The sequence below is a fragment of the Danio rerio genome, chromosome 24, assembly GCF_052040795.2.
Source record: "Danio rerio strain M-AB ecotype USA chromosome 24, GRCz13ab, whole genome shotgun sequence".
Classification (NCBI taxonomy): domain Eukaryota; kingdom Metazoa; phylum Chordata; class Actinopteri; order Cypriniformes; family Danionidae; genus Danio; species Danio rerio.
In genome coordinates, this window is record NC_141044.1 from 17,716,365 (window position 1) to 17,736,390 (window position 20,026).

Sequence of the window (20,026 nt, forward strand, 5' to 3'; positions counted from 1 at the left end):
ATCAAACTCAAAATCAAAAGATCAAAAGTTTAATAACAATGTCACTGTTGAAGGCCGATCCACTAAAGACCTGCTCCACCGGCCCAAACCAAGTAAGCCTTTTTATCCAGAAAAAACATACTGGATATTTTAACAGCAATTGTTTCATGTGCAAAATCACTTAAATCACCTGTCTGATGCTCAGTCAGCAACCATGCCATTATATAACAAAGACTGCAAGATGTTACTCACAAAGCAGTGTTTAATATCCTAATGTTTCTTTTTCATTGTCCAACTAGTGGATTGTCGGGTCATATGTTTGATACTTTCAATTTCAGTTAATGCTTTAAGTGAGAGCTGAATTTCACTCGATCAGTGTCAACTTGAATAAGCGCTGCCATTTTGTGACTATTTTGAGGTATTAATCTATATAGTGCAGGTTAAAAAAAGACCCATGAGTCTGCTTCATATCTGTACTGATGGATGCCTCTTAACCAGAGACAAATGAAAGAATGACTTGTGTTTTAATGTGCAGAGATATATGGGAGCTCTGGGAGAGTGAGAGACAGAGACAAAGCAGCAGTCTTCTTGAAGGCAATGTCACCATGGTTAATGCACATAAGTACGCCAACCGACAAAGCCTCTGACATTCATTGATAAGGCACAGATGCCTGAGGGAAACTGATGGAATGTGAATGTGTCTAAAATTGAACTGAGGGTTATGGCTGGTATCTTGGCAGCAAACTTTTTTTTTCATCTTGAGTGAAGGACACAGTCAACCCACCCGTAGTAACACCTCCTACAAAAATCAAAAGCATTGGTTGGATTACTGTGGCAGGATAAAATGCAGATGTGTCAAACCCACTCAAAATGGTGCATTTCTGGTTGAAACTTCCTCAAAGTTTTTAGTTTTTACTCCTTTGATTATTATTGTTATTTTAAATATTTAATGTGAGACTTCAAAACACAGTGAGAGAAATGTCTCTTCATTATGTCTTCCTAAATCTAGTAAATTCAACAACACCTTCAGCAAATGGATTTTTGAAACAAAACTGTAGATATAATTTACTATGCATTATAAATAAAGATTTTATCCCTTAATTAATTACTTAAATCTACAGATTCTATTGCTGGGACAAGTTGTGTTTTTTCCATTATTTTTTTTCCACAATATTTTTCTTTTAATTTTGATTCAGTTTTTAGAACCTTTTACAACCATACAATTATTAAATACAATTATTTACAACAACATTGCCGTATTTACTAAATATTTATTCATAAATTTTTTTCGGCTTAGTCCCTTTATTAATCTGGGGTCCCCACAGCGGAATGAACCGCCAACTTATCCAGCATGTTTTTTACGCAGCGGATGCCCTTCCAGCCGCAACCCTAAACTCCTGAATCCGTATTGGAGTTACTTTTGCATGCTGAAGGAAGGACGACACCACACCATGGCTGAAGTATTTTTGTTAGAGAGGTAATCTTCTGTTTTAAAACTATATTAGTCGCGCATAGCTGATTTAGAGTGTATTGTGTTATGAATGGATTCTATGCACAGACATGTTGTTCAGCCACTGAAATTTCCCAGTGAAAGCTTGATGTGACTATTTTCGGTTTCATGAGGAAGCTTTTACAGCATCAATGGTGACGATTTATATTTAGTTTAACAGCAAGACATCAGTAAATAACACTATTCCACCTAACCTACTTGCTGAGCTGAAGTTGCTTTTATATTTACATTAGGTCATTTCTGAACAATGACAGCCTGTGACGTGCTCCCTATATTGTTTACCATGCTACTCTAAATATTCAGTCCGAAATAGCATGTAAGTGTGGCTTAGTAATAAGTAAAATTCCTGCATGCCGCCGGGCCAACCACTACATACACTTATAACTGGCGAATGAACTGATTAGTCTGTCTGCTGTTGTGTTGCGGTGGGCGCGTTCATGATTTCAAGAGGCCTGGCTTTGAAACACAGTCCCTCCCTGCCGTCCAAAGCTAATATGCTAACCGATAATCATTTTGGCAGATCTCCTACTGCTCCTTTAATTTGACGGTGATTTGATGTTTCACAAAAAGTTGCAGACACATTTACCAACATAAAATGCCTTTGTGATAATTAAAAAATTAAACACCCGAAATTGCATGCAACTCTGGAGGAAATGCAGTATAGCCTGGTGATGCCACATTAATTGTTTTATACTGAAACTTTCCTTCTTAAAGCGCATCCTTGGTCTTATCCATATTTCTTTGCATGTTAAACACACGTAGGGTCGACGCAAGCTGAACTGGCGCTCTAGGCAAATGGCAATCATGCTGTTTTAGTTTAAATATTTCAAATTAATCATGTCGGTTAACGCATTAATTTTGACAGCCCTAACATATATATATATATATATATATACACACACACACACACACCGCACACATCACACACCACACACACACATACAGTGGGGTAAATAAGTATTGAACATTTTATGGCAGAACATCACCAGGAATGAAACCCAGCATCTGGTGATGTCTTTGCATTCCAGACTTTGGGCTGCAATTGACTTGCAACCAAGTAATAAAAAGTGAAAGTTTAATTTATGATTATTATTCTGTCCCATTACTTTTGGTCTCTACACAAGTTGGAGGCATATATGCAAACTCTTGTAATTCCTACACCGTTCACTTGATTTAGATGTACATACCCTCAAACTAAAATTGACAGTCTGCAATTAAAGCACATAAGGTGACACATAAGTTTGTTTTATTTCAAATCTATTGTGTCGGTGTGTAGAGCCAAAAATGTTAGAATTGTGTCGATGTCCCAATATTTATGGACCTGATTTTATATACGGCTTGATAACATATGTCTTATAATACTGTTTAATACTTTGTTGCAAGCTGAGAAACACATTTTCTAGCTGACAGACAAGTAAGGATTAAGTAAAGATTGTGCTTATTTCCTTGATATACTTTTTTACATCAGGTTGGTTATTGTTGCAAAACACTTTTAAAATATGAATAGAATGCTCTCTTTTATGGCTATCCTGAAGGTTAACATAAAAATGAATGAGTGAGGGTCTGAACTGGACATATGAGATTTCCTCTAGCATAGAAAACATGGAGTTTAAGGAGGAAAAAACATAAGCAGGTTGTTTGTTTACAGATAAAGATTCTAATTACAAACAGGCACTCTGAAGACAGCATGCTAATCATGCCTTCCTATTCCCCAGTGAGTTCGGCTGGTGCTATATGCAGTGTTTTGGCATTCATGGTAATTCCCTGACTGAGAGCAGTCATTACCCAGTTGTCAACAAAACCACCTGATGTCACACAACACAACGGCCATACCAAGTATCTCATATATTACCGATGTATCAATATATCAGGTAAAATAAGACTTTTTTTCATTGAATACACTCACACCAGTTTCTTAACTTTATCAGATCCCTACCTGAAGCTGATAATGGTTGCCTGCACTGTCCTGCTTATCAGTAGCTGATAGAATGCATTTCCTCTCAAGAATTTTACATTGATGTATTGCTAGCTAGTTTAAGTACTATGTTGGTATGCTCTGATCAATTAAAGTAGACTGATATGGTGTTGGGCTGTCAGACTGTGAGTGAGATGTTGGAGAATGGCATGGCTGAATGAGTAATTTTGAAGTAGGTGAAGAGAGAGATTATTTTTCTGCTCTATCACCCTTCTGTCCTCGATGAAGATACTTAACCCTGGTTTGGCCTGTGGTCATAGTCTTTCTGAGTGTAATTTGCTTACAACTTTCAACCAGTGTTTCCTTGAACTTATTTTAGTGGGGGACACTCTAAAGCAACCCTCAAGCAAAAACGTTAGTGACTTACAGCATTCTTCAGTAGATTGTATTTTTTTTTTCCAGAAACTGTGTTCTTTGGCCTATTCAGACAAAAGCAAATGCAGAGTCTTCACTCCAGATGAAACATTTAGTTTTTACAAAGCAAACCATTATTTACATTATTCTTAAGGGCTGTGCATTAAAATCAGCTAATCATTATATTACAGCTTGGAATTGTCTGTAAAATTCTACTGACAATACACTACCAATTATCAAAGCTGCACAGCCCTTGATTACAGATATTGTAGCAGAACATGCCCCATAATGTAGAGGATTCCTGACACTCCTAAACGAAATCAAGAGACCTGCATGGAGGTGGACTGGAGGTTGGTCACAGAAAGAGATGATGGACCATGAGGTGGAATATGACCTAAAGAGTGAGGGAGAACTGGAAAAGCCACAAAAGAGCTTATGGAACTAAAGATCAACATGGAGAACTTGCTGATTGCTGAAATTTGCCACTTTAAGTCAGGTAAAGGAGTAGAAAATGGAGCACTGAACTCATTTACATTCTTGACCTGCTTCAGGACCCACTATCATGTAAAGGTTATTTCCACCCTGTTTCAGTACACCTACATGTATCTACCTGCATTATATTAACATTAAAAAATCATGTTTAACTAGGGTTGGAGCTTAAGGGCAACTTACTTTAGGTACAGTTGCATTAAACCACGATGGAGCACGAATATTTTAGTCGTTTAGATTGCAAGAGACACAGTCGAATATATTTTGCCGAACAGATCCACAGCCTTTGACACACAAGTTATCATAAAATCCATAAAATCCTTGTGCTGCATGTATTAGGAGGTTTGCTAAAGGTGCAGCTGTCATGCAGTGAGGAAGTTGTATCTTTAATAAATTATGATAAATAATATCATAATATCTAAATTATGCCAGGGAAGAGATGGTGGAATTAAAGTTGACCACTGCAGACAGGTCAAAGCTAGAGACCACCAATGGAGCCTGGACAAAGCAGGAGATCAGAGGTGATCAGAGATCAAAGTGGAGCAGATGGAACTAAAAAATACCTTAACAGAGCAACCAAAGCTGCTGACTACTGTATAAAGATGGAGCAGATGAGAACCACCAAGGCAGAGCAGATGAAACATCGCTTGGCAGAGCAAACTATGATGAGGACTGCCAAGGTGGAGCAAACTGAGCAGACTGAGGTGATATCCACCAAGGTGGAGCAGACTGAGATAATGACCCCCAAGGTGAAGCAGACTGAGGTGACATCAAGGTGGAGCAGACTAAGGTGAGATCTACCAGGATGGAGAATACTGACTTAATAACACCCAGGCTGGAGCAAACTAAGGTGAGGTCCCCCAAGTTGGAGCAAACTGAGATGAGATCCAACGAGGTAAAGCAGACTAAGATGAGAACCGTTCAGGTGAAGCAGACTGAGGTTAGATCCACCAAGGTGAAGCATACTGAGATGAGAACCACCAAGGTGAAGCAGGCTGAGGTGAGATCCACAAAGGTGAAACAGACTGAAGTAAGAACCACCAAGGTGGAGCAGACTGAGGTGAGATCCACCAAGGTGGAGCAGACTGAGGTGAGAATCACCAAGGTGAAACAGACTGAGATGAGAACCACCGAGGTGAAGCAGACAGATTTGAGAACTACCAAGGTGGAGCAAACTGCGGTGAGATCCACCAAGGTGAAACAGACTGAGATGAGAACCACAAAGGTAGAGCAAACTGAGGTGAGATCCACCAAGGTTCACAAAAAAGACCAAGAAGACCAAATCAAGGACCACCTCTGCGGAGCAGGCAAAGCTGAAGACCATCGAGGCAAACTTCAGTGAAGACCACCAAGATGCACCAAATGAAGTTAAGAACCACTGACTTGGAGCAGACCAAAGAACACTTCATTGGAGCAAGTGGAGTTGAGAATCATCAAGACAGAGCAAATTGAAGACCACTTTAGTGGGGCAGAGGAAACTGAAGACCATTAAGGTGAAGCAGATTTAAATGTTTGATATTGAAACAAGAATATCAAAATGCGAGTAAGCAGAACACAACTTTAACACTCAGAAATGATTAACATTAAACAATTAGAGAAGTTTTTTATAACTTAATTTCAGGAGGATCATGTGCGTATGATTGCTTGCAGCTGGCCCCGCATCATTCAATTTATGATTAACCAATGAGACAATTCCTAAGCCACTACTAGTGCCCCAAAAAAAAAAACAATTTTGCAAAGGACATTATATATATAGTTTGATATCCCCTCCCCGGGCACCCATTCCAAACTCTTTTAGCATGCATATACCACAGGAGAGCAATAAGCCCAGCTGATCCTCTCCTGTCGACTTCCACCTCATGCATTTTTAGGAGTTAGTATGACTCTGCCTTTGTACCCCTATTCTCCCTCCTATTAATATAGGAGCTCCTTTACTACCCTTCTCCCCTCTTTCCTTCCTTTAACTTTTACCTCCAAACTTGAACTATCCCATACTTCTATTCACTTCCATTCACCACAGCTCTGACCCATTTAGGGGCCACCCTGAGTTTCAGTCGCCGCAGCAGTGATGCTCTAAACGAGCTCATATATATTTACACTTCCAATTGACACTATTGTCAAACGCCTCTGCATTCATACAGCAGTAAATGCTTTTGCAGGAGCACACATTGCCTCCATACTGACTCACTGCACCTCTGCAGCTGCAGAGATGCTCCGCTGAGCTATACTCACCCATAGCACCACATCAACTGCAGTGACACTCTAGCTGAACCCTTATTCACTTTCGACATATCACAACCAACAGTATTTGAAATTCCTGCGGGAGCACTCATAACGCTCCAATAGTGACTACCACTGCACCTCTGCAACAGCAGAGATGCTCCACCGAGCCTTATTCTCCCTCTGCACCATTGTATCAGCAGTGACGCTCTGCCTGAGCTCACACACATCTCCATTTAGCCATTCACTTCCAACACACTCCCCACACTGCCACAGCAGTTAAATCGCCTCCGCGGAAGCGTACTTGCCTTCCAATATTGACTTCCACCGCACCTCTGCAAAAGCCTCCGCTTGGCTTAAATTATCCTCTGCACCACTGACTTCCAGTGCACCTCTGCAACTGTAAAAATGCTCGCTTAGCTTAATTCTCCTCTGCACCACTGACTTCCATTGCACCTCTACAACTGTAGAGATGCCGCGCTTAGTTTAAATTCCTCTCTGCACCACTGACTTCAATTGCACCTCTGCAACTGTAGAGATTGTCTGTTTAGCTTAAATTCTCATCTGCATCTTTGAAATTTTGAACTTAATAGCCTTTTGGGGGTTCTTTAATATGCGGCTGCTGTCCCGAGTTTATTAAGACATCTTGGTTAATTCTCGAGATCTACCTGAGCTCAAACTCCCCTCTCACCTTGCAAATGGGAGGGAGCCCCGGGCTCGAGGATCTTATGAGCTCAGGGCTCTCTCCCGGGACAACATTTATAAAAAAATCATCAGCTAAGTGTGAAATCTACAAGTGAAGTTTATTAAGTTTATTTATAAACTAATTTCGAGAGGATCACATACTTATGATTGCTTGCAGCCGGCCCCGCATTATTCAATTTATGATTAACCAATCAGACGATTCCTAAGCCACTAAAAGTACCCCAAGTTTCATATGACAACCATCTTCGTTTTGAAGAAACCCCTTCTTCCACCCCTTCTTCTCCTCCTTGCCAAGATGGGTGGCACGGTGGCCCAGTGGTTAGCACTGTTGCCTCACAGCAAGAACATCACTGGTTCTAGTCTTTACCAAGCCAGCCAACATTTCTGTGCGGAGTTTACATGTTCTCCCCGTGCTCACGTGGGTTTCCCCTGGGTTCTCAGTTTTCCTCCCACTATCAAAAACATGCAACCTAAGTAAATTGACTAATCCAAATTGGCATCATAGACATGCTCCTAGTAAATGGTTCTCTTTAGAGCAATCCTTATCTGTTAATTAGTTACTACAGCAGGGGAGTTCTCGAGATCTACCTGAGCTCAAACTCCCCTCTCGCCTTGCAAACGGGAGGAAGCCCCAGGCTCGAGTATCTTATGAGCTCAGGGCTCTCTCCCGGGACAGCTTTAAACAAGCTTCAAAAACAATCATCGGCTAAGTGTGAACTCTTGAATACTGTTTTAAAATTTAAAAAGCTTTTTTTATTGTTGTTTGGATCAGTTTTTATTTTATTAGCATGAGAAAAAATAAATAAATAATAATTTAAAAGGCAGTATAGACAAAAAAACATTTAATAAAAAAAAAAAAAAAAAAAAAAAATATATATATATATATATATATATATATATATATATATATATATATATATATATATTTTTTGCAGGTGTGTTTATCCAGCATTAGTGGGTTTGTTGTCTTAAATTAAATTCACTTTCATAAAAAAAAAACAAGTAAATAATTTATGCTTTTATTGTGCACATGATGTATATGTATTTTATATAGTGAAAAATAGAAGTGGATTCTCGTATGTTTTAGACAGATTAAGAGCAATCCAATTTCTTCTTCCCAATTCCTCCTCACACAAATACATGCACACACACACACACACACACACACACACGCACACACACACACACACACACACACACACACGCACTCACTCAGTGTAGCTGGAGGACAGTATAGAGCTTGAACCTCCACCATCTGCTCTGCCAGGTCCTTTGCCAGGGAAGATTATTTTAATTTCACTAACCACCTTGACCATCTTTTTCACATCCATAATCAATCATTTCTGACTTTTGGCATGTAAATGCTCAATCTGAAGTTCTGTAAACCCACTCTCTGACCTGGAAAATGCTTTTGCCTAATACTTATTTTCCCAAAACACTTTTTTAGGGCATTTCATTCCTTCCCATGTTAAAATAATGAGCAATTTCTCATGTTGTGCTTTTGTGTTGAAGTCTTTCATGAGGCACGAGCCGAGTGAATTTTTGTGAAAACTGTACATAAAACAATTTGGACATATATTGTTCCATTAAATTGAATGTGACAATTTACATATGAATGGATTTATAAACGATTTACACAGAATTTCTTTCTGCTTGTGCTTCATGAATAATGCCCATTATGTTAAATTGTCTCTCAAATTCAATTTTGTCATATTACAGTATTTTCACAGAACATTGAAATCTAAAAGGCTCACAATTTATTTTATTTGCCGGTCTGCTTTTGAGTAATTCATTCACAAAAAAAAGACCATGTTGTGAAAGGTAGACATGTTTTGACAGGGGAAAAAAAAGTTATATTTTAACACTATGAGAAATCTGAGAGATTGGCTAAGGCAGTTTTGGGATAAATTATTGAGCTGCTGCATATTGCCATATTTGCACTGTGCTCATTATAAATACATGTATCCATATGTCATCAGATCCAATGCAATATTTATTAACAGAACTAGAAAGAGTTAAGTTAATTATTTTTTCAATGAGAACATTTTTTGGTATTATTTAGGTGTTGAAAGCAATGACGTGATTTATTAATGTTATGGTTATAATTCTGGATTGAAGGGTACAATATTTTGTTCTAGTGTTGTTTATAAATATAAGTTTAAATAATTGTATTAATTTATCCTCAACACTTGTGCATTTGGAAAAGGCTTAAACAAGTTGCAAAATGATGACATGTAAGTTTTATAGATTCTAGTTTGCATTTATGCATAGTAACAATTAGTAAATAATTATTATTTTTTTTTTTTACTTTTAACAAGTGTATTCATTCAACACAGCAAATGACTTATGTAAATTATATAATAAATAGACTTTTACACACTTATCCAAAGTGACTTCCCATATGTTTTATTAGTTACATATTTTAAATTGTATTGGGATTTTTATTAATTGCAATAGATAAACTATGAAATCGTTTTTAAATTTATTATTATTATTACACACACACACACACGCACACACACACACACACACACACACACACACACATATATATATATATATATATATATATATATATATATATATAAATATATATATATATATATTGATTCTCATCCAAAACTAAATGCAAACCAAATTAAAAACACTGGTATAGTTTTATTCATGAATTATATTATTATTCTATATAAGATTTTTTCATATTTTTATTTTATTTTTATTTGCATAAAAATTTGGCGACACAGTGGTGCAGTAGTGCTGTCGCTTCACAGCAAGAAGGTTGCTGGTTTGAGCCTCGGCTGGGTCAGTTGGCGTTTCTGTGTGGAGTTTACATGTTCACCCTACGTTCGCATGGGTTTCCTTCAGGTGCTCCGGTTTCCCTCATAGCCCAAAGACATGCGGTACAGGTGAATTGGATAAGCTAAATTGTCCGTAGTGTATGAGTGAATACAGTATGTGTGTAAATGGATGTTTCCCAAAGATGGCTTGCAGCTGAAAGGGCATCCGCTGCATAAAACATATGCTGGATGAGTTGGCTGTTTATAGCCGAAAAGAAAATTAATGAATTCATAATTGCTTTCTTATACAATTATTTATATAGTTATATACATATTTATAGAACAGAATCAATGCTAAAAGTATTGAAATAAAAAGCTTGTCAATAATAACTAACTGGAAAAAAAATGCTTGCATTTTATTGACTTGAATTGCTGGGGTTTGCAGTTTTAGGTCCTAAAATTTAACATTGCTGTTTATTTCAAGCTGTAAATATTTCAATTCAAAACACATTTTCATACTTAAATTCAATACTTCATACTCAACTTCCAGATTTCACTTCCAAAATATTCAGTTCTGTTTAAAAATACGAAGCATAAAAATCAAAGGGTAATTTTCAGTTCATTTTATTTCAGTTCAAAAATAGGGTACATGCACACAGACTTTTAAATTCAGTCCGCCAGCCTCAGGGCTTCCGGCTATTTGTCATCCCATACAAAATTGCTGCGATCACTATATTTATCAATAATTATCAATAATTATATCGATCTGCCTGGCTGAGATATGATATAAAGTGGGTATCAAACCAAACAATAAGCACTGCATTAAATTAAATAAAAGACACCATGTCTTTAAAATACGGAAATTAATTTTACCCCTGTATTTATAATCAAATTTTCTGCACTAGCCTGCTGCCATTGACGACGTCTGCGTTTAAACTATTTTTTGTCTGTTTTTATGCTTTAACAATCAAATGGATGCAAGTCAGTGTAACTGAATATTACAATGTTGATGCTGTAAAATGAACATAATGAAATTGAAAATAGGCACATAAAGCTTTCTTAAAAGTTCATTCTTGGCTGAAAAACACTAGCTGTGCATATAGCCCATTGGCTCAAATTTGGCAGTTAAAATTTGACATTACATAACATTACATAAACAATAGATTGCAGATTCAATAGATTGCAGATTTTTTTTTTTTTTTCACCAGCAGGGGTAGATGGCCCAATTTAAGACTTTTAAACCAGTAAATAAGTGAGGGAAAAGGCTAATAATGACATAAAAGTAAAAAATTATTAATAATATCAATGTCGTGGACATTATAAGTAGGCTAATAAAATGATGTTGAGTAGGCCAAAAATTAGTAAATGATTTTTTAGACATTTATATTTGCCCCTAATGTAGGAAAAGGCAGCTGGTAATTATGTAAACTGTATTCCTCTAGATTTCCACGTAGAGCATCTGCCATTCCGTTATTTGCCCCTGCTCGGACTGGTGGGATTGCATGCATGTAAACGTAATGTAAACATCTTTTAACACATATGATGTTGCACATTATCACTGTGTCTATTAACCCTTCATCCCATAGAGGTAACATTTATCATTATTATTATTACTGAATGCTGTAAATAATATATAAAAAAGAAAAACAGGAAAATAAGATAATAATAAGAAATAAAAAACAAAGACACAATGCCAGGGCTAAGGACAATTAATAAATGTCACAAAAAACAGTTCTCTTGAAATTGTTAGACATAGAGTAACTCGGTATGTATGGATGGGACGTGTTCATAATGCAATAGATTGTTGTTTTTCAGTTAGTGCTATTTGGCAAGCTTTTTATTTCAATACTTTTGGCATTGGCATGTATTGTTCCATACATAAGCTACATACATGCCTTGTGTTGCATTCTGTTTTATATATTTTAAAGTGCAATGATGTTTTTTTTTTTTTCATGTATATGCAATTTACAAAACCCTTTGCAATGCGAAATACAAAATTTATTGCAAAATGTATAATATTTGTCAGATATATAATTAATGTATTCATTTATAAATTTAAATGGTTTTACACAAAAAAATAATATTGTATTTGTAGTGATTTAAAATGTTATTTTACGTTTATCTTTTAATTTTTTTTACATATTTGATTTTGGAACATGCTTTTTATCCAACAAAAATAATGCAGTTAGTATAATAAACACCAAGTGAAGGCTCAAGTGAAGGACTTCCACCTGCTATGACACATTGCAGTGGCTTTAACAGCATTTACTTGTCATGAAATGTTGAGTCTAGAGTGTGGGTTAAATAAGCTAAACCAGTAAAGTGCCATTTGCAGTATCTTCAGGAAAGCTATAGGAGAGTAGTGTCAGGTATAGAGGAGTTTGGCACAGAAGGGACAGGAGAGTATATTTTCCTTATAAGCAAGATGGATGGGGCAATGGAGGACAGATGCAATGGCTGTTCAATCTTTTTACTCTCCTTTTCAAGAAGAGCCAGAAGCTCCAGCTTCCTGTGGTTAAGAGGGGAAGTGGCTCTCTGTTTCCCTGTGGAGGTTATGTGGCCCGAGGAGCGACACTCGGCAGTCGACTCTACCTCCCCCATCATCATGCTAATGAGGTCAAGTGATGAATTGCAGAGCCAAAATACGGGGGCAAAATGTATGAGGACCAGATTGAAGAGAGCACACAAAAAGCCAGCGGCCAGGACAAGCTAGTCTATTATGACCCAAAAACCAAGGGTAATTCATTTAAATTGGCACATGGAGCAAAAACCTTTTAAATTTGTAATTAACGTACAGGTTTACAACACTTTAAATGAAGTGGGCTTGGTTTACTGTACGCACAGTTACTTACTGGATTTTATGAGCCAGTTTGGTTTTTTCCAGTAAACTATTAGCATGTCATTTGATTGTCCAATACCACAAACATATTTTCTGACACTATACCAGTTGATTATCATGACAACGTTATTGTTATTGCATGAAAAGAAATGCCTAAACTAATATGCTGTAAAAATCAGGAGATCACAGGAAACAAGCCACATTATATAAAAATGAGAACAGACCAAGAACAGCTCATATATGGATTAGTAACAAAGTAACCAATGAGACAAAAATGGAACAAAGTAAACAAGTTTCAAACAAAAATGGAAATACTGAACGAGAGAACATTAATCAAACAAATATGTGTGACAATATACCCCCCTTGCAAAAACTTCTTTATTTTTGACCAACTGCAGAAGAACGGCAAATTGCAAAAAAAAAAGAAAAAAAAAAAAGGGAAACCAGACAAAGAGCATCGCAGGAGGAGCCAGGTGGGATGTAGTAAGGAAGGACACTCATGGTGGAGTCAATGGAGGAAGTAGCCATGGCTGAAACTTGACTTGGGATACCAGAGGGACAACTGACAAGGATGATAGTGATAAAGACCCAGCCAAAATAAAGTAAATGGAGACCCGAGGTAACACAAAAGACTATAACTAAGTTGGAGACTAAGAAATTTGAGCAATGAGGGACAAGGCACAGCCAGAGGAGTCAAAAACTGCTGTAAAGTCAAGTTGATGATTGCCCAAGGTGGAGATGGATGGACTAAACAGCCCTGGAAGAATTTCAGACACGTGCCGGTGACGAAGGAGCATGGTAACAAAGAAGATCACAAGGGCTGTAGGGCTAGGAAACTTGGGGGCCAGGAGATCTGCATTCACTCTTCATAGTGGAGTGCTTTTGTAAGGGGATAAAAAAACCTGGGCAGTGCCAACAGAACTGATGCATTGAAAGAGGACATATTGCATAGTGTGAGTATGCCCAAACAGACATGTGGGATTTAGGACTTGATGCAACTACCAGTGAGACAGGAGATTCAGAACATGGGTGGAACTAAGGGCAGTTCCTCTTCACAGGACTTGGATCACATCAATCCCCAGGAAATATGATTATTTTTTTATTATTATTATTTTTATTATTATTATTATTATTATTGTTGTTGTTGTTGTTATTATTATTATTATTATTGCACCAACACTATAGTTACAATCAACTGCAGATGAGCTAAAAGTTGTATCTAAGTTTTATATATATATATATATATATATATATATATATATATATATATATATATATATATATATATATATATATATATATATATATATATATATATATATATATATATATATATATATATATATAAAAGAAATGAAGTATAATAGTAATAGCAGTTTTGTCGTCTTAATGTTGTCAAGCACAACACATTATTCATGTTTTGCTGATCCAACTCCATATTTCAGGAATGTTTTGCAAATTTAACAAAAATATATGATAAATTCATTAAAATAGTGCTTGCTTTCACATTAACAAATTCAAATGCTTTTTTCATTTAAAATCAGTCCAAGGTGCAAATTAGAACACATGTCAAATAAACATTCTTTAAAGTCATTCGTTTTCAAAATATCTAGCATCTGTTATGTGGAAAACTATCATTCTCCTCAAGATAAGTGAAGTGTATATATATATATATATAGATATATATATATATATATATATATATATATATATATATATATATATATATATATATATATATATATATATATATATATATATATATATATATATATATTTATACACAGAGCACTAAGGTCCAATTACACACTCTCAGAAAAAAAGGTACAATGAGGGTACAATTTTGTTCCTGGAGGGAACAAAATATAAAATTATACCTTTAAAGGTCCCATATTGGTCCTTAGGGTACAATTTTGTACCCAAATGGGATATGAAGGTACAAATGTCCAGATTTAGGTTTAAAGGGTACATTTTTGTACCTTTTATAGCACATTTGGATACAAAATTGTACCGTAAAGGACCAATTTGGCACCTTTAAAGGTACACTTATATATTTTGTTTCCCTATAGGAACAAAATTGTACCCTCAGCTCATGATAAGATCAAGACACTATATAACACTAATTTAAATGTATTAATACTAAACATTAATACTAAAATACATAATTTAAAAATATAATAAATAAATAAATTGATTGAATTAAATATTTTAATAATAAATTTTTTTCATGTATTTAAATTACATTTTTTCTCAAAAATGTTAATAATTTAATTTATAATTGAATGTAATTTTAATCATTAAAAACGTAAATACTGGTCTTTGCTTACTGTTTAAGACTCTATAGTATATGGGATGTGGAATAAGAACCATGCAGAGTGACAACATCTTCATACAGGTGGTGATGTTGCTGTCTCTTTAAGAATTTGGCTTGTTGAGACGTTATATAGTAGTGTTTGTTACTGAGGCGGTCGGTCGAGTATGCTGGCTGTTTACACAGAACTTCGCACGCTTTTCAAAGAAAAGTCTATTTTGAAGTCCACACTTTTCAGGTAAGAATGTATTAAAGATATATTTTCAGTCTCATTTTTACATGTGAAGCCGTGTTCTGTTGATTTTGTCTGACTCTCCGGTCTCGGCTTTCCCCCGCTTTAAGTGCTCCGGGCAGGCCTGCAGGATGGAGTTTGCTAAGATGTCTGCTGCTTATTAAAGAAGTTAATACAATGTGATATCGAAGTCACCGAGGGACAAAACGTTATAGACGGTGAGTACTATATGCTGTTAGTTTTCTCGGTGTAAAAGTTCCCTTTATCGCCTACGTTACGTATTCGCGCCTTATATATCTTACGTTACTGCTTTATTAATAAGTGTTGCCACGGCGGAATATAATCGCAACCCAGATAGCAAAATACACTTGGGCCAGATGCGGCGGCAGAAGCGAGACGACGTTGCCGTATCCGTGCACCGGAATCGGGCCGTGAGTAATGTGCGGTGTGCCCCGGAGCTCGCGCGACTAAAGTCCTCATGTACCTTGATATAAAACCTTTTGTTATTAATACTAGAAATTTGTAGTTATCGATAATGTTTTATATTTTTAGGCCATTTTCTAGCCACGGTTGACCGCTGAAATGTAATTTTAGACGGTTATATAAGTTACACCGCCATTTTGTGACGAAAAATCACAATTTTGTCACCGACAAAGCGACTGATTATGTAAACGTGGCTAATTACAAACGTGGCGTGCATATCTTCGTTTCAGTGTCTAAGTTACATTAATGTTGAGGAGTGTCCACAAACTCACATGTCCAGAATTGTTGGTGCTTTACTATCGTTTAATGTTAAACTTATGTTAATGTAGAATTATTAACATACCATGTTGTATAAATCGACATTTTAAGTTATACTTTGTTCTTTAATGTAATAATTTGTCTCATCTGTTCTGAAACTGGTACCTTGAGCTATTTTACCTATTTTATTAATATCTCAAAATAAATAAATAGTTATTGCTTTATCTTATTGCTTTCCAGAAGTTTTTGAAGTTTCCAATTGTCTTTCAGGACAAGATTGAACAACAGAATGCAGCCTAACAGCATCAGAGCAATGAAGGCATGTCATATGAAAGCATGGCTCAGTTACAAGATGTAAGTATGTCTTATTATCTATACCATGGTTTTAATGGCTTGCATACTATTTTAAATTTGTAGGTTTTTACTTACAAACAACAATAAATGTACACCCACATGTTTAAAATTATTTTCTAGGTTTTCATCGAAAGATGAGAGATCAACTGAAGAATGCTATGGACCTGACTCTAAGGTACTCTTTCTAAACTTTCTCCACTTGATTAATATTATTAAACTCTAGCTTTGGATGGATTCATTCATATTTGTTTGTATGCCACATCTTATGTTCCAGGAATTGATTTTACAGCAGCACTGCTCATGTTGCCAGCCTTGTTAAGCGACAACTTTTCGTTGTGCTCCGGTGCGTATGTTTTCTGTTTAGTATATGCTGTGATTAATGCATTTTATAATGCTTGATATTCTTTATATTAGGATGACGCAGTGGGTAGTGCTGTCACCTTACAGCAAGAAGGTCGCTGGTTCGAGCCTCGGCTGGGTCAGTTGGCATTTGTGTGAGGAGTTTGCATATTCTTCCAGTGTTCGTGAAGGTTTCCTCCAAGTGCTCCGGTTTCCCCACAAGTCCAAAGACATGCGCTATGGCTGAATTTGGTAAGCTTATTTGTCTGAAGTGTATAAATGTGTGTGTGAATAAGTGTGTCTGGATGTTTCGTAATACTGGGTTGCAGCTAGAAGGGCATATGCTGCATAAAACATGCTGGATAAGTTGTTGGTTCATTCCACTGTGGCGACCCCAGATTAATAAAGGGACTAAGCCGAAAAGAAATTGAATGAATGATTGAAATTTATATTAGTCTTTTAATCTGTGATACTTTTTTTTTTATCTGTGAATATTAATTATTTCACTTTCTATGCATGTTGATTTTCTCTTTATCTGTGATAGAGTGACTGATATTAAAGTAATTATTGCTTTGTCATTTACAGTGAATCATCTTCACCACATCCAACAGTTCAAGTACAAGAGGACACCACAGACTGGACAACTCTGTTAACAAGACGAGTCACGGCAGTCTTCAGAGTTGATGGGATTGCGATTGGCCGGGCTAATGATGTGGACGAATATACATTTTTGACATATCCATCTTATTAGAAGAACACCTTGATGTTTCTGCAGTGGAATGTTTTGAATGAACGGTGGACGGTGACGAGCCTCGATCTACTCCATTTACCAGAGTGATCAACCTTGTTTTTTGTTTCTCTACATGCTCACTATCATTCATGCATAAAGCAAATTTTTAAATAATTTGTGGTCCTAATGACTATCAAAGAACATTTTCCATGCTTTACATGTCATGTTTATCAAAAGCATAAACACATATTGTGTTACAACAAATTACAACTCAACTTGAGGAGTAATCTACTGATGTTGAGGAAGAGGCTACTGATGTATTTGGTTTTCTGCACTGCAATTTATAGAGAAACATTGCCTTCATTCTGAAATTCAGAGAAAATGTTGATGACAAATTATTTATTATGACCGAGTATTCTGACTAAAGACAAACACTTTGGACTTTATAAAGTGCAGTACTTGATGTAGCATGTGCAATGAGTTTATAAATCTTAAACAGTATTCTTGTGGTCTTTGTATTAAGTGTAGATTATTTAGTTTTTATTCTTATCTAAATTGTTCTTTTTACTGTTTTACATGTCTGCTTTATACTTGCTGTGTAATTTTATTTCTTAACACATTCAGTTGTGAGTTGTAATGAAATATTTCTACATTAATAAATAAAAATGGACATCTGTGAACCAAAATATTTTATTTATTTATTTGTGCATGCAGTCACCAAAGGATCAAAATGCCTGGGTCAGTACCCTGAAAATACTATATAATATAAAAAGGTACATTTTTGTACCTTCAGTGTCTAGGGTACAAAATTGTCCCTTAAAGGGTACAAATGCAGAAGGTACAATTTTGTACCTTTAAATAGAGGTACAAATTTGTACCCTTAAGGGTACCACCCCAGTGACGGGCCATTTGTACCCTAAAAGGTACAATTTTGTACCTTTTTTTCTGAGAGTGCACTGGACCAGTGACTCATTTATTCATACACTAGTGTCTTATGTAAGCTTATAATGGCAAGTCAGTTGGAAGTGAAACAGCAACAAAACAAACTTCCTGATTGGCTGCTATGACTAGGAGGACATTTCTGACAACAGATCTTCAATAAATACTTCCAGGACCACCAGACAAACCATACCCCTTATCCTCAGCTCTCCATCCATTTGCCATTCTGTGGAGAGATGAATGCTCACCTCTACCATCCTTGCACGTGGCGACATTAAGCTATCATACCATGCATTAATAAAAAGACCATGACATTCGGCTGCTGAACCTGACCCTCATCCAACCCATTACATTTTATATGCACTTCAAATACAATCATACTCTACATAAAGGATGCATTTCCACTCACATAGCCCACACCCTCGATGCCATATTTCTCAACTTTATTTCTCGATGCCATATTTCTCAAGCTTTGAATTGCGTTGTCACCCTGATTCTATCTTCTGATTTCAGGTCTAACCCAAGGATCTAACCCGGGCGTTTCAGCTCTCCCTTCCTTAAACTTATTCTGCTCCAATCTACAATCTGCAACTACCGAACCTGCAACATTGGATTCGTTAATCAAAAAAGAATCATTAATAAAATCCTGATAGTACCATTCTTGCCCCACTGTTCAGCGTTTTTGTATTAGTCCTATTGACATTGCGACTTGAAAATTCTCTAGCAAAAAAAACGCTTGATTATTGGTCTCCGCTCCTCACAATCCTATATTCCTCAGCATTTAACAGCACTATTCCTTCTGATGAATACTCGCCGATTTACCATGAAATAAACCAAGCCACTTCCCATCAGAATAGCCAGTTGCAACGCCTGGCGAAAATTTATATTTCATTCGCCTATAACATCATGCTAATCCACCCAGACTTGTATCGTCTTTTGGCATCAATTGGCGCTTACAATTTTACTAATTCCCTGGCTAAATACCTGATAATCACCCAAAGGTTTCGAGGATATAGGGATCCCCCTTGCAGAGGAGAAAACAGCTGGTCCCAGCACTTCTATAGAATTCCTGGGCATCAACCTAGATTTGAATAAATTCAAGCATCCCTTCCTTCCATACCTCCTTTAGCTCTCCTCTTCAGTCCCCAGTTTAGAAGGAACGGCTGTTCCTTTTCTACAGTGACTTAAATTCTTCTCCGGTGGATATTAATTTATTTACTGACACTGCCCCCTCAGCCAGGTTTGGTGGCTTTTACCAGGGTCATTGGTTCGCTTCAACGTGGCCCCAATAAAGGCTCAGTTTACCCCCCAAAAAAAAAAAAAAAAAAACACGATTCATTATGACTGCTGACATGTTTCAGGTTGCAAAAATCAAATTGCTGATTCTCTCTTGCTTTCTTTTTCAGAAACTTCGGCTCTTGACACCAGAAGCAGACCAGCATCCAACACCTGTCCCAAATTATTCACAAATAATATTGCCCATCCATTGCATCCAGCCCGTGCACTAGACCCAATGTTTACTCTGGCTATTT

The 20,026-nt window shown here is 36.5% G+C and overlaps 1 long non-coding RNA gene across 1 annotated transcript; it reads left to right on the plus strand.

The window, feature by feature from the left end:
* Positions 1-15,291: 15,291 nt before the first annotated feature.
* Positions 15,292-18,241, plus strand: LOC137489285 (uncharacterized). Its single transcript, XR_015525480.2, has 7 exons — positions 15,292-15,397; positions 15,502-15,609; positions 16,403-16,486; positions 16,607-16,661; positions 16,761-16,829; positions 16,901-17,077; positions 17,411-18,241. It is a non-coding gene; the product is annotated as an uncharacterized LOC137489285 (long non-coding RNA).
* The last annotated feature ends 1,785 nt before the right edge of the window (positions 18,242-20,026 follow it).